The sequence below is a fragment of the Schistocerca piceifrons genome, chromosome 4 (assembly GCF_021461385.2).
Source record: "Schistocerca piceifrons isolate TAMUIC-IGC-003096 chromosome 4, iqSchPice1.1, whole genome shotgun sequence".
NCBI lineage: Eukaryota > Metazoa > Arthropoda > Insecta > Orthoptera > Acrididae > Schistocerca > Schistocerca piceifrons.
Genome location: NC_060141.1, coordinates 783,989,939 through 784,002,911, shown reverse-complemented (window position 1 = coordinate 784,002,911; position 12,973 = coordinate 783,989,939). Strand labels below are relative to the sequence as shown.

At 43.4% G+C, this 12,973-nt stretch overlaps 1 pseudogene; it reads right to left on the bottom strand.

Moving 5' to 3' along the window:
* Window positions 1-425: 425 nt before the first annotated feature.
* LOC124796942 lies at window positions 426-602 on the bottom strand (annotated as a pseudogene).
* Between the last annotated feature and the right edge of the window lie 12,371 nt (window positions 603-12,973).

Genomic DNA, 12,973 nt, shown 5'->3' with positions numbered 1-12,973 from the left:
AATCGGAGGGCTATAACTTTTCTGTATTATTGTCGTGAGCGTAAACTGGTAGATGATCCTAATGTCTGTACCGCCGATAGTGCAGTAACGGATCATTTAAATATGATTGCGCTTAACGTTATGAAATACAATAGATGTTCAGCTGTTTTGAACAGATTTTAGCATCTTAGTAGCTGCTGTCGACGCATAACCCGTTTAACACGTTATTAACATACCATCTGATTCTTAATACTACTATTATTCTACACAAAAACCAGACTAAGGTCATAGAAGATTTGGGATAAACTGCTGTGACGTCAATAATTGACTGAATGGTCGTATGCAAGTTTTTTCTCTGAAAAGTGCTACATTCAAAGATAGTATACCTTGTAATGTAGCACACCTAAATAAAATGATCATTCAGTGAAAAATCGATAGACTTGTTCTTAAAGTATCTGCTACGAGTAACTGCAATGATGGGCTAACCAGCTGCAAAGGTAGAACAAGTCCCCAGCTCTCCGTCATGAGCCAAAAATGATTTTAATATTATCGTCCTGCAATGCAGGACGTGTCAGATGTGAAGCTGAGAAGAACAGATACTACACTTTGGTCTTAGACGGGATACAACACTTATTTATTTTTCAACGTGATCTACCTAAAATTGTATGCATTTACGGCAGCGCTGAACAGGATTCCAAGGTCCACTTGCGAAGAATACCTGGGGGCGTCTGCGTAAACGGTAATGCACTGCTGCTTGGACTTCCTCACCGTTACCGAACGTCGAGACACAAAGAGCTTCTTTCAACGTGTTAAAAATGTGGTAACCTGAAGGTGCCAGATCCGGGGCTTACGTGGGGTTGGGCAAGCAGACGGACGTCAGTTCTTCCTGCACACGTCCATGCGCACATGTTTAATATGTGGTGTGAAGCTGTAACAACAACAACGCTGTACTATTGTACATATAATAATTTTTTCTTCTGATTTTAGATAAATTTGTGTAATCGATGTTCTGATTTCATTTCTTTTTTGTTTCATGCCATTATGTTAAAGAAACTGTAAACAATTTTCAATGTGAATATTAATGTTTACGTCAAATTTCAAGCAATATTGTAATAGAATTGAAGTGTAACAAATGTTGAAACTATTGTAAGATATCGAAGTTGTAATTGTGCGTCTGGTCCATACGTAGGCATTGTATTAGGATATGTAGAATGCAAAACCTCGGGTGAATACCCTGTCTGTAGCGGAGCGGTAAAAGGTGGATGGCAGGCGAGTGCGGGAAAATGCACACGGTCACTGCACGTCATAACGGGCTCAGCAGTAGTAGTCGGAGTTGGGCATTGGTCTGAGCAACACGTTCTGGATCGAGGAGGCTCTCCTGGAAGACTTAGTTTCGTTGAGCCTCGGATATGCCGTTCCGACGCCTATACAGCATGGCAAAATTCCATAGGCTCTAAATGGAAAAGTATTGCGACGCTATGAAGAAGTAAAGTGCCGATACATCAAGAGCCACTGCTGTGGTTGTATGTGTGCTCCGTGCCTCGCCATCTCGCCGCCCGCCAACCGCCACTTCGATACAAACAGGTTGAAAATATTAGTACTGTATTCGTGTGGATCAGTGTTACTTTTGTTCCATACTGTACGTAGACAGGGTCCTTTCCACATGCTGTGCAATCCGAGTGTCCCGAGAAGAAAAATTAAAGTTTGTGTTAATAATAATTACCTGCAGACCTAGCTATGTTAGAATGATGTTTAAAGAACTTTTTTTTGTTAGTGAACTAAGAGACGAATAACAAAGGTCTGACAAAGTTGGAAGATAATTTTGATATCGATTTAGAAATGAAGTTTAATTATTTTGAGGCAGTTATAATGGTATTTAAATGAGCAGGAAATAAGATAAAAAGAGTAGTAACTCATATATTGGAAATCTTGAGTGCATAATGATTTCAGTAACTAAGTGTTTTAATACAGTGGTCATAACAGTTTCTACGTTCCCCCCCCCCCTTTTTTTTTATTCATTTGAATTCTGAACCAGCAAAGTCAAAGCCAAAATAGAAACCAAAATTTATCAGTGTTTTACCTTTATCAAAATTGACATTGTGTGTGTGTTTCGAAAGTGCTATTTCTGGGGTAACCTTTGCCCGATTTTAACCAGATCAATAGACAGTACGAAGTTTTGTAGTAAACATTATAGTGTAATGTTATGTATTTATGGTTTATCCATTTTATTACAGAAAGTGAAATTATCAGTTCAGTTTATTTTCTGGTTCCAAAATTTACCATATTATGCAGTGTTATTACGTGTTGTTTTGCATGCACGTACACCAACTTGTACAGCAAAGAAACTCAGTTAATGCCTAATTAGGCTGGCGACCGCATTATTAACAAATTGGTAGCATCTTCTGTGTTGTTTCTTGTCCGTCCTGACGTGTAGTTGCATATCGGACTTGCTCGACGTATCATTGTTATTACAGAGTGGGTGTAAATCTGATTTGCCTCCATTCAGGTACACGCGGTCAATATCTATACAAAAACCCTTTCTCATAAGGTGAAGCCCGTCAACTTGCCGTAGTACAGGCTTTAAGGAGTATCGTGTGCCCCGAAAGCGCAGCGTTACAAAACGTTTTGGAAACCACAACACATGAAATTTCTTGAACAACAGGCTACGTCTTGAACAATATAGTGGTCTTATCCAACACTCATTTCATCGTCGCTGCAACATCGATCAACGAAATAACGCCCGTTTCTCCGTATCAACTCCTCAGCTCCTGCAGTGTTGTTGTCCGTGACTGCACACACTGAGCGTCCTGTGTCTGGCAAAACTTCCTCACTTGTTACCCTCCAATTGAACATTGTTGCACACTTGTGCACTTGTGTTCAACTCAAACAACTTTCACCATATTGTTCGGTCGTCCGACGATGAATTTCGACTGGATTCAAGTCTTCAGCTAACAGAAATCTAATGACACTCCAACGCACCACGTCAGTCCATACTTGCAAGAGTGCCACCATCTTCTTTCATTAATTCCTGTTCGTGAAGCAATCATGCAACACTCATCTGATAATTGTTCTAGTACACCATCAAAAAATAACAAACAGACACAACTTTTGGCGAAGTTTTGTAATTTTGATACAGTTTGTCCGGTTAGTTATTCAATGGATCTTGTACAGTGAAGTGCCAAAGAAACTGGTACAGGCATGCGTAATCAAATACAGAGATATGTAAACAGGCAGAATACGGAGCTGCCGTCAGCAAAGCCAATATCACACAACAAGTGTCTGGAGCAGTTGTTAGTTCTATGTTCTAGGGGACTGATGACCTCATATGTTAAGTCCCATAGTGCTCAGAGCCATTTGAACCATTTGAACAGTCCTAGGATTGGTCTGATGCAGCTCTCCATGCTACTCTGTCCTGTGCGGGCCTCTTCGTCTCCAAATATCTACTGCAACGTACATCCTACTGAATCTGCTTACTGTATTCACCTCTTGGGATCTCTCTATGAATTTTGGTCCCAACACTTCCCTCCAGTACTAAACTGGCGACTCCTTTATGCCTCAGAATGTGTCCTATAAACCGATCCCTCCCTTTAGTCAAGTTGTGCCACAATTTTCTTGTCTCCCCAATTCTGTTCTGAACCTCCTACAGTTTCTGTTCTCCTTTTGTCTAAAATGTTTTTCGTCCATGTTCACTAAGCTGTTTATGGTTGCACTCCTTGATTCTCATCCATTATTAAACGCACCTGCGCATTATCACTACCTGATTTTGTATTTATAATCCTGCTTCACCTGATCAGATGTGTTGTTCCTCCTGCCGGCGAACCTCACTAATTCCCACTATGTCTATTTAATAATTATTAATTATCAATAAGAAATATAGTGGGCGACGATTATTACTAATTTTGGATGCTAATTGATTAATTTCGCACAAAAAGTGGAATTTTCGAATCAGGTTTTAGTTATCACTTCCTTCAGAACTTTAACTGCAAGCTGGGTGTAGCAATTTAACTACCGTGGCATTTCCGCATTCTCTGGAGACAGTTAATCCGTGCTACATTCCATTGTCAGGAGGCAGTGAAGGTCTGCATTCTCTCGAGGCACTGAGTAATGGCAGTAGAATAACGAACGGGGGTAATGATGCACAGGCAGTTTAGCCACACATCACTTGTTGCACGTACTGCCTGCCCTGTACTTTCCGGCACCTCACTCTGACATTACCAGCAGTTTTCAATTGCAATTAATAGTGCCATTAGGAATAGGCGCGCACAATTGTGCAGTACTGCAAATAATTGATACGTCATATTTTCAAACGTTAAATTTATGCAGTCCTAGCTGTTCTAATATATTGGAGCATTATGACCTAATTACAAATTGGCAAATAAGATTTATTCGTATTTTAGGTTCCAGTCTGTTCCGCTGTGCATTATTACGAAGTTGTGCCCTAATATGGTTAAAACTGATTGTTTGCGTTACGTTGTTATCAAACACGCCCGGAGATCGTTCGTTCATATACCCTAGCACAGAACAACGTAAGAAACAACAAAAGGGACATACAAAGAGAATTTATTTGAAATCAACCGGATTGTCTTTACATGAAAGTATGTGTTTACTCCCATTTTACGAAAATACCATATGTGCTTTGTCACTAAACGTATTCATATGTTTTGCTGTGTCCTGTTCGCACCTTCCATCGCTAAAACACAGCGAAAAAGTGATCTTCCCGACAAGTGTGTGGCGACAGTTACTGTGTGGTAGTCTTGTGGATAGCGTTTTGTTCCATCTTGTCATGTGAAACTCATAAATTTGTAATAGTACGCAATTTATTTTAATGTGAGTTACAATTGTTAATAATCAATTACGGCACAGTTTTTATTAGTAAGCGACGAAGTGGCGATAAACTCTTACTGCTTGCCGAAGCAATGGTTTAAACTTTAAACAGAGGTTATCCCACCCTTCTTACTTTAGAAGCCAAGAGCAAGCATACGACGGCTACTGGGTCAGTTTCATTGTAAACACGTACCAGGCAGTTAATGAACCAGAATTTGTACTGTAGTTTGATAATGCACAACACAATTTTTTTTTCATGAAAGGCAATTTAGTGTTTAAAATAGCAAAAAATATCTATTTCGACCTTAAGTTCACGCTTCAGGTGTATTTATTTGTCGTATAGCGTACATTATTAGTTTCAGAACCACGCTAAGTAGCTATACATGCGGAAGGATTACAAAGCTACAGCGAGCGTAGGCGGGTAAAAAAAAGGCACACTTTCATGTAGAACACGAACAAAGAGAATTCGAGCCGGCCGGTGTGGCCGCGCGGTTAAAGGCGCTTCAGTCTGGAACCGCGTGACCGCTACGGTCACAGGTTCGAATCCTGCCTCGGGCATGGATGTGTGTGATGTCCTTAGGTTAGTTAGGTTTAATTAGTTCTAAGTTCTAGGCGACTGATGACCTTAGAAGTTGAGTCGCATAGTGCTCAGAGCCATTTGAAAGAGAATTCGAAAGATTGGGTGAAAATAATATTAAAGTACAATTCTCAAACTTACATATCGTATATTTATTTTTCAACATAGTCACCGGAGAGTAAAACAATTTCTCATCGTGTAACAAGTTTTTGCATTCCATCACTGAAAAATTCTTCCAACTTTCCTCGAATCCAGGACTTGATAATTGCCTTCACCCCATCGTCCGAGGTGTAATGATTTCCCTTGAGGTCTCTCTCTTCAGTAGAGGTCCCAAACAAAAATCTTAAGTCCCAAGATCGGGGGAGTAAGGAGAGCGTGAAGTCAGACAAGTCTCAACGTTTCGCAGAGCTTGTTCAGTTGCACTCGTAGCACTCCAGTCGCCGCTGTTCGTCCTCGTCTGTAATACGGCGTGACACTCATCGAGCTCAGATTTTACAGCATCATAATTGTTAAATAATGAAGCTGACACGATCTCTGTACATTCCAGTATGGTCTGCGATACACGTTCGAGTGACTCGCCTGTTATTCTGCATCATATAGTTGACGGATTTGCGTTGTTTATCATCTCTGTCAGTGATCGGACGTCCGCTGCCTGTTTCATCAATTACGACTTTTACAGGCTCGCAACCACGATATTTTGTTACATAGCGATTTACAGTGGACCTATCAACATCATCATCATAAACAGCTTTTAAACTGTGATAAATCTCATGAAGAGCCAATTCTTCAATAGTTAAAAACTCGATAACGTCACTCTGTTTAGCCGGCCAGGTGGTCTAGCGGTTCAAGGCGCGCAGTCCGGAGCCGCGCGGCTGCTACGGTCGCAGGTTCGAATCCTGCCTCGGGCATGGATGTGTGTGATGTCCTTAGGTTAGTTAGGTTTAAGTAGTTCTAAGTTCTAGGGGACTGATGACCACAGATGTTAAGTCCCATAGTGCTCAGAGCCATTTGAACCATTTTTTTTTTTTTTGTCACACTGTTTAACTCTTGTTGACACAGATCTAGAACACGTTTCCCTACTTTTGCTATTTAAAATACACTGTGGAATTCAAACATTGCATGCCTATACAGGGAAAGGTACCTTACACATGCTATCTGGTGCGTTTCTCAAAGTCCTTTAGCCGGCCGGAGTGGCCGTGCGGTTCTAGACACTACAGTCTGGAACCGAGGGACTGCTTCGGTCGCAGGTTCGAATCCTGCCTCGGGCATGGATGTGTGTGATGTCCTTAGTTTAGTTAGGTTTAATTAGTTCTAAGTTCTAGGCGACTCATGACCTCAGAAGTTAAGTCGCATAGTGCTCAGAGCCATCTGAACCATTTTTTCAAGGTCATAATATAACACAAATAACAATATCAATAGGCGTATATCATTCAGGAAATATTCGGAAGGGCCCTTGGAGTCATGTGTGCAGTCCTAAATCATCGACTGCAAACCGAGCAGCGCAGCGACTCGAAGCACTGACCCGGACCAATGGAAAGAATCGGCAGGACTACACCTCCTGGAGGACACAGTTTAGGACCCCCTGTCAACGCTCACTTAACCAGCCACCCATCGCTTGTCGGCCCCATTTCGGCCGCAGTCTTCGAGAGCATCAGTGCTGAGTAGTGCGAAGACGACACGAAGAGTATTAGTAATAGTGGAGAGTACTGGCATGTAGAAGGCACAAGAAGATAAGTTTATTTTCTTCTCGGAAATAAAGTGTTCGTTTATCTTCATATGTTATGTACAGATCATTTGGGATTCCTTCCTCCAGCCATGGCCATTTTTCTCCTTCCTTATTTCTGCCCGTGCAGACTCCCACAGTAACCGACACAACAACTGGCGGTGAGTATTCCAGAACCAACGCTGCCTTCGCCTGTCACAGCTCGTCCCTAATATTTAACTCTTTTCTTTCAGAGGCGAGTTGCTACTAATGGTGTATCTGAATTGTTTATATAACATCGTTAGGGCGCCCCTCTCAATAAAATGGTCTCTAAACCGCCTACTAAAACACCTGCGCCTATGCCTTAGGCTGCTGCCGGCTTTGATCTAATGCAGTTTATGCAGTTTGAGAGCCACGAAATGTCGCAGGGAGCGACGGTTGTGCGGCGGCTCATTAATGCGCAAGCCGCTGTTGCATCAACTCCGTCACAACACTCAGCCACATCCACGGCACCACCTCCATGCATTCCACCATTCCGAGTTTTCTTTGAACAAGAAGGCAAATGGCTCGAATAGAATGCTCAGATCGGCGCTCATTGTGCTACACAATAAGTGCAAGGTGCTGTAAAACTTTCTTATTTCTTACCAACGGCCGGCACATGATTAAACCGCCTTGGTGAGAAGTCATTCCCGACTAATAGGACGGAGTTGGCATACTTTGAAGATTTACGAGCCGTATTCCGAAAGGCCGGTCGATGTGACCGAGCGTTTCTAGGCGCTTCAGTCTGGAACCGCGCGACCGCTACGGTCGCAGGTTCGAATCCTGCCTCGGGCATGGATGTGTGTGATGTCCTTAGGTTAGTTGGGTTTAAGTAGTTCTAAGTTCTAGGGGACAGATGACCTCAGATGTTAAGTCTCATAGTGCTCAGAGCCATTTTTTTGAACGTATTCCGAAAGTAAGGTTCGATTTGTCGCGAAATAGAAACCACAGTAAAAATCAGATAAAGCTTTGCCTAGAACGGCTCGGTCACCCCGGCCGGCCCATCACAGAACGTACATTGTCCTGAACCCGAATACCAAACAAATCAAGTCAATCTAACACAAAATGTTTTCACAGTCTCAGGAAGACAAAATCGTACTGTCCACAACTGCATTGAAAATGACACTGTTGTGTCACACACTGGAGTTCAGTTACCCTCAGACGGTACGTGTGTTCTAGCTTTTTCTGTAACGGAAGTAAATTGTAATGAGCTGCAGCAATCTGTACCTGGTGCTCGTTATATTTAGTGAGGGCAGAAACTACGAGGCGTACTCCGAAAGTAAGGTCCGATGTACAAACTCTCCAGTACCCTGGTCGTAGAAGACAGCCGCCTGAACTTTTCGCCGATTGTTTACTCTGATCTGTAGTTCGTTGTCTGTGCTAAGAGGTTGACTTAATAGCCAGCGGTTCATGTCAGCAGAGATTAAAATCTGAGGGAGCAAAGTCCGGGCTGTATGGAGGGCGATCAAACGTTGCAGGGACGTCTTTATGGCACCTGCACAGTGCCGCCGAGAACTGCCATGAAGAACGAAATGCTTGACAGTTATATTGTGTGGGATGCATAAAATCGGGCGAAATCTCCCACAGCCACTCATACTTAGTTGGTGTGAAGCCACATCCTGAATTTGATAATTACTAGTTCCGGTAGCTGATTTAGAAAAAAAATACATTCACTGAGTGAGGTGGTGCTCCGCAGAACACGGCTCGCTCTGCTTGAGGGAAGTCAGCTCATGTACGGTCTGTGTACCTGCCACAGAAAAAGAACTCTAGCCACGTTCTCTCTTTTAAGTGCGGAGCTAGGCTCGCCACAGTTGACAAAATCTTGCATGCAACTAACTGTGTATAACGGTTAGAACATTCCAGCGCTTGGTACATGTAGTTTGCGTGCCATATTCCAGTCTCCCACCAGAACAGTGACATTTACGATTTTGTCTTCCTGTTTCTACTTCCAACCCAAACTCCTCAATTGATTGAGGAGTTTACTGATTTATTTTCCAACGACTTGGCAGAGTAAATAATGTTGTGGCGCACTTTACAATGAAGGAAAATGTGCAACTTAAGTTTTTCGGGCGCATGCTCTCCATTATGTACTTAAAGACAAAACTGCATGTGAACTTAAAGAACAGCAAAACAATGTTGTTATTCATCCTATCCAGGCTTGTCAATAGGCTTATCCCCTAGTCATCTTACCAAAGGCTTCTGGAAGATTTCCTTCTTGTGTTGACTCTAAATCCACTGTCAATCCACAAACAACAATTAATGGAGAAGCTGGGTGCAGGCCTCTATTTTTAAAAAAAATTACTTATGCGATGCGTGTTTGCAAATTCCGCTATGTGAAGAATCTCAGAAACTGTTTGTGGTTAACACACATTTAGGGTTGTTCAGATTTTTGCACTTACCATTTGGCAGCGCTTCCGCTCCTGCCATATTCCAAAGGCACTTGGAAAAGCTTACTGCAAAAGTTCCATTTTATTCCAATTATTTGGATTATATTATGGTGTCAGGGCGTACACAGATGAACATATCAGTAACCTTTGTACGCTCCTTCAAATACTTTCAGCTGCAGATCTGAAGTGTCGCCTGGACAAATATGCCTCTTTTCAGACTGAAATTTAGTACTTAGCCCATTTTATTAATAGACAAGTTGTCCATCCCCTTCAGTCGCATTTGCTGACCATTCGGGACCTCGCTGACCTGCGGAACATGACGGAATTGCTGTCAGTTCATGGGACGTTCACTTATTGTACCACCTTAGACCCAACACAGGCCAGATTGCGGCTCTGTTGCATCGTTTGCGCCGGACGAATTTGCCTTTTCGTTGGACCAAGTAGTGTCAGGAAGCATTCTAGAAACTTAGAAATGTACTGTTGAGTGACAAATACCTCGTTCATTTCGATCCCGCTAAGCTTGTGGGCCAGCTGGTTTGGCCGAGTGGTTCTAGGTGCTTCAGTCTGAAACCGCGCGACCGCTACGGTCGCAGGTTCGAATCCTGCCTCGGGCATGGATGTGTGTGATGTCCTTAGATTAGTTAGGTTTAAGTAGTTCTCAGTTCTAGGGGACTGATGACCATAGATGTTAAGTCCCATTGTGATCAGATCCATGAGAACCATTTGAAGCCTGTGGTTTTGGCAGTTGACGCATGTTCCTACGGAACTGGAGCTGCGCAGTTGGACAGATTTGGTCCACTGCTTTTACTTACAAGTTATTTGTCAAGATTCATTACCTGTTTGCTCGGAAGTCTTACCTAGCGACGAACCATTAGCCACTTCATTCTTTGATTCATCTGTCCAAACCTGTTCTGCTACGCACGGCTCAGAGCTGCAACGTTGGGCTTTGTTATTATTATAGTATGAGTGCGAAATATTGTACCGGGCCCCATTGAAGCATGCAAATGCTGACGCTCTTTCTCGCCTTCCTGTTGGTCCTGATTATGAATTCGATGCTACTGCGGCATCTTGTTGTCAAATCGATGCACAGGACACTGAACTTTTGCAGACTATTCCATTGAACTACAGGAAAATTGCTCAGGCCACAGAAGCAGACCCTGACTTCAACCCCTTGTTGCACTATATCCGTACTACCTGGCATCGTTCAGTGAAAAACATTCAGAATTCTGTGTGCGCCGAAATTTTCTGCGTCGTCATAGTCAATCCATCTAGAACGTTGTGATTTTATTGCAAAATGTCTCTGGACAGTCATGTGTTGATTATTGCTAAAGTATTGCAAAAGGATGTCTTGCGATTGCTCCACGAAGGACATTGGGGAATTCCACACACAAAACACTTAGTGCATCACTGAACAGATGATGTCATAATGTCGCATCGTGCTGAAATCTATCGGCCCTGCATCAAACGTTTCCAGGTTGGCCAGTGTCTCAGTCGCCATGGAACGAGTGCATATTGACTTTGTTGGTCCCTTTTGGGAATATTTGTTAGCTTATTGTTGTGGACTCTTCTAGCAAATATCCGTTTACAGTACCCACGCAATAGTCTGTGTCGTATAGTGCCACTCAGGGTCCTCTATTCTGTGCTTGGAAGGTTTTCCTGAAGTGTTGGATACCGAAAACGGATCAGAATTTAAAAGACTCAGGCCTTTCTACATCTATATCTACATCCATACTCCACAAGCCACATGACCGTGTGTGGCGGAGGGTACCTTGAGTACCTCTATCGGTTCTCCCTTCTATTCCAGTCTCGTATTGTTCGTGGAAAGAAGGATTGTCGGTATGCCTCTGTGTGGGCTCTAATCTCTCTGATTTCATCCTCATGGTCTCTTCGCGATATATAAGTAGGAGGGAGCAATATACTGCTTGACTCCTGTTCTCGAAACTTCAACAAAAGCCCGTACCGAGCTACTGAGCGTCTCTCTTGCAGTCTTCCACTGGAGTTTATCTATCATCTCCGTAACGCTTTCGCGATTACTAAATGATCCTGTAACGAAGCGCGCTGCTCTCCGTTGGATCTTCTCTATCTCGGCGATCAAACCTATTTCGTATGGATCCCACACTGGTGAGCAGAATTCAAGCAGTGGGCGAACAAGTGTACTGTAACCTATTTCCTTTGTTTTCGGATTGCATTGCCTTAGGATTCTTCCAATGAATCTCAGTCTGGCATCTGCTTTACCGACGATTAATTTTATATGGTCATTCCATTTCAAATCACTCCTAATGCCTACTCGCAGATAATTTATGGAATTAACTGCTTCCAGTTGCTGACCTGCTATATTGTAGCGAAATGATAAAGGATCTTTCTTTCTGTGTATTCACTGTACGTTACACTTGTCTACGTTGAGATTCAATTGCCATTCCCTGCACCATGCGTCAATTCGCTGCAGATCCTTCTGCATATCAGGCCAATTTTCCATTGTTACGATCTCTCGATATACCACAGCATCATCCGCAGAAAGCCTCATTGAACTTCAAATGTTATCCACAAGGTCATTTATATATATTGTGAATAGCAACGGTCCTACGACACTCCTCTGCGTCACGCCTGAAATGACTCTTACTTCGGAAGACTTCTCCCCATAGTGATTGACATGCTGCTTTCTTGAACAGTTTTGTACAGCCATTGGTGTCACGCATCTTAGAGGTGCTTCATTTCATCTTCTGTCAAACAGAGAAGCAGAACGATTTGTGAGTACGTTCAAGGAACAGACGAGAAAACGACGTCCGTCCCACACACGGAGTGTGGTGTCGCCGCCAGACACCACACTTGCTATGTGGTAGCCTTTAAATCGGCCGCGGTCCGTTAGTATACGTCGGACCCGCATGTCGCCAATATCAGTGATTGCAAACGGAGCGCCGCCACACGGCAGGTCTAGAGAGAGTTCCTAGCACTCGCCCCAGTTGTACAGCCGACTTTGCTAGCGATGGTTCACTGACAAATTACGCTCTCATTTGCCGAGACGATAGTTAGCATAGCCTTCAGCTACGTCATTTGCTACGACCTAGCAAGGCGCCATTATCATTTGCTATTTATCTTGTGATGCATGTACCGTCAGACCGATGTTTACCAATTATGGGTAAAGTTAAGTATTGCAGAAGCTGCGTACCTTTTTTACTAGACTCAACTCCTTTAACTGTTCCAGACCTCACGCCAGCCTGCGTGAGCTTAAACGCGTGCCTTTCGGCTACCTCACAGTGGCTTGGCTGTCTTGCCAAGTCACAACACGGAGCAAGCGCTGCTGCTCCCCCTTGCGAAGTGCCGGATCCAGCCCCACGATGGTCCGGCGGCGGCGGAGCTTCTACATGGCCGGCACCACCGCACGTTGCTGCAACCACTGCAGCGGACGGCGCCTCCCACGCTACGGAAGCATCACTTTGCCCCTGATTGCTCTTTTCAGAGTTTTTT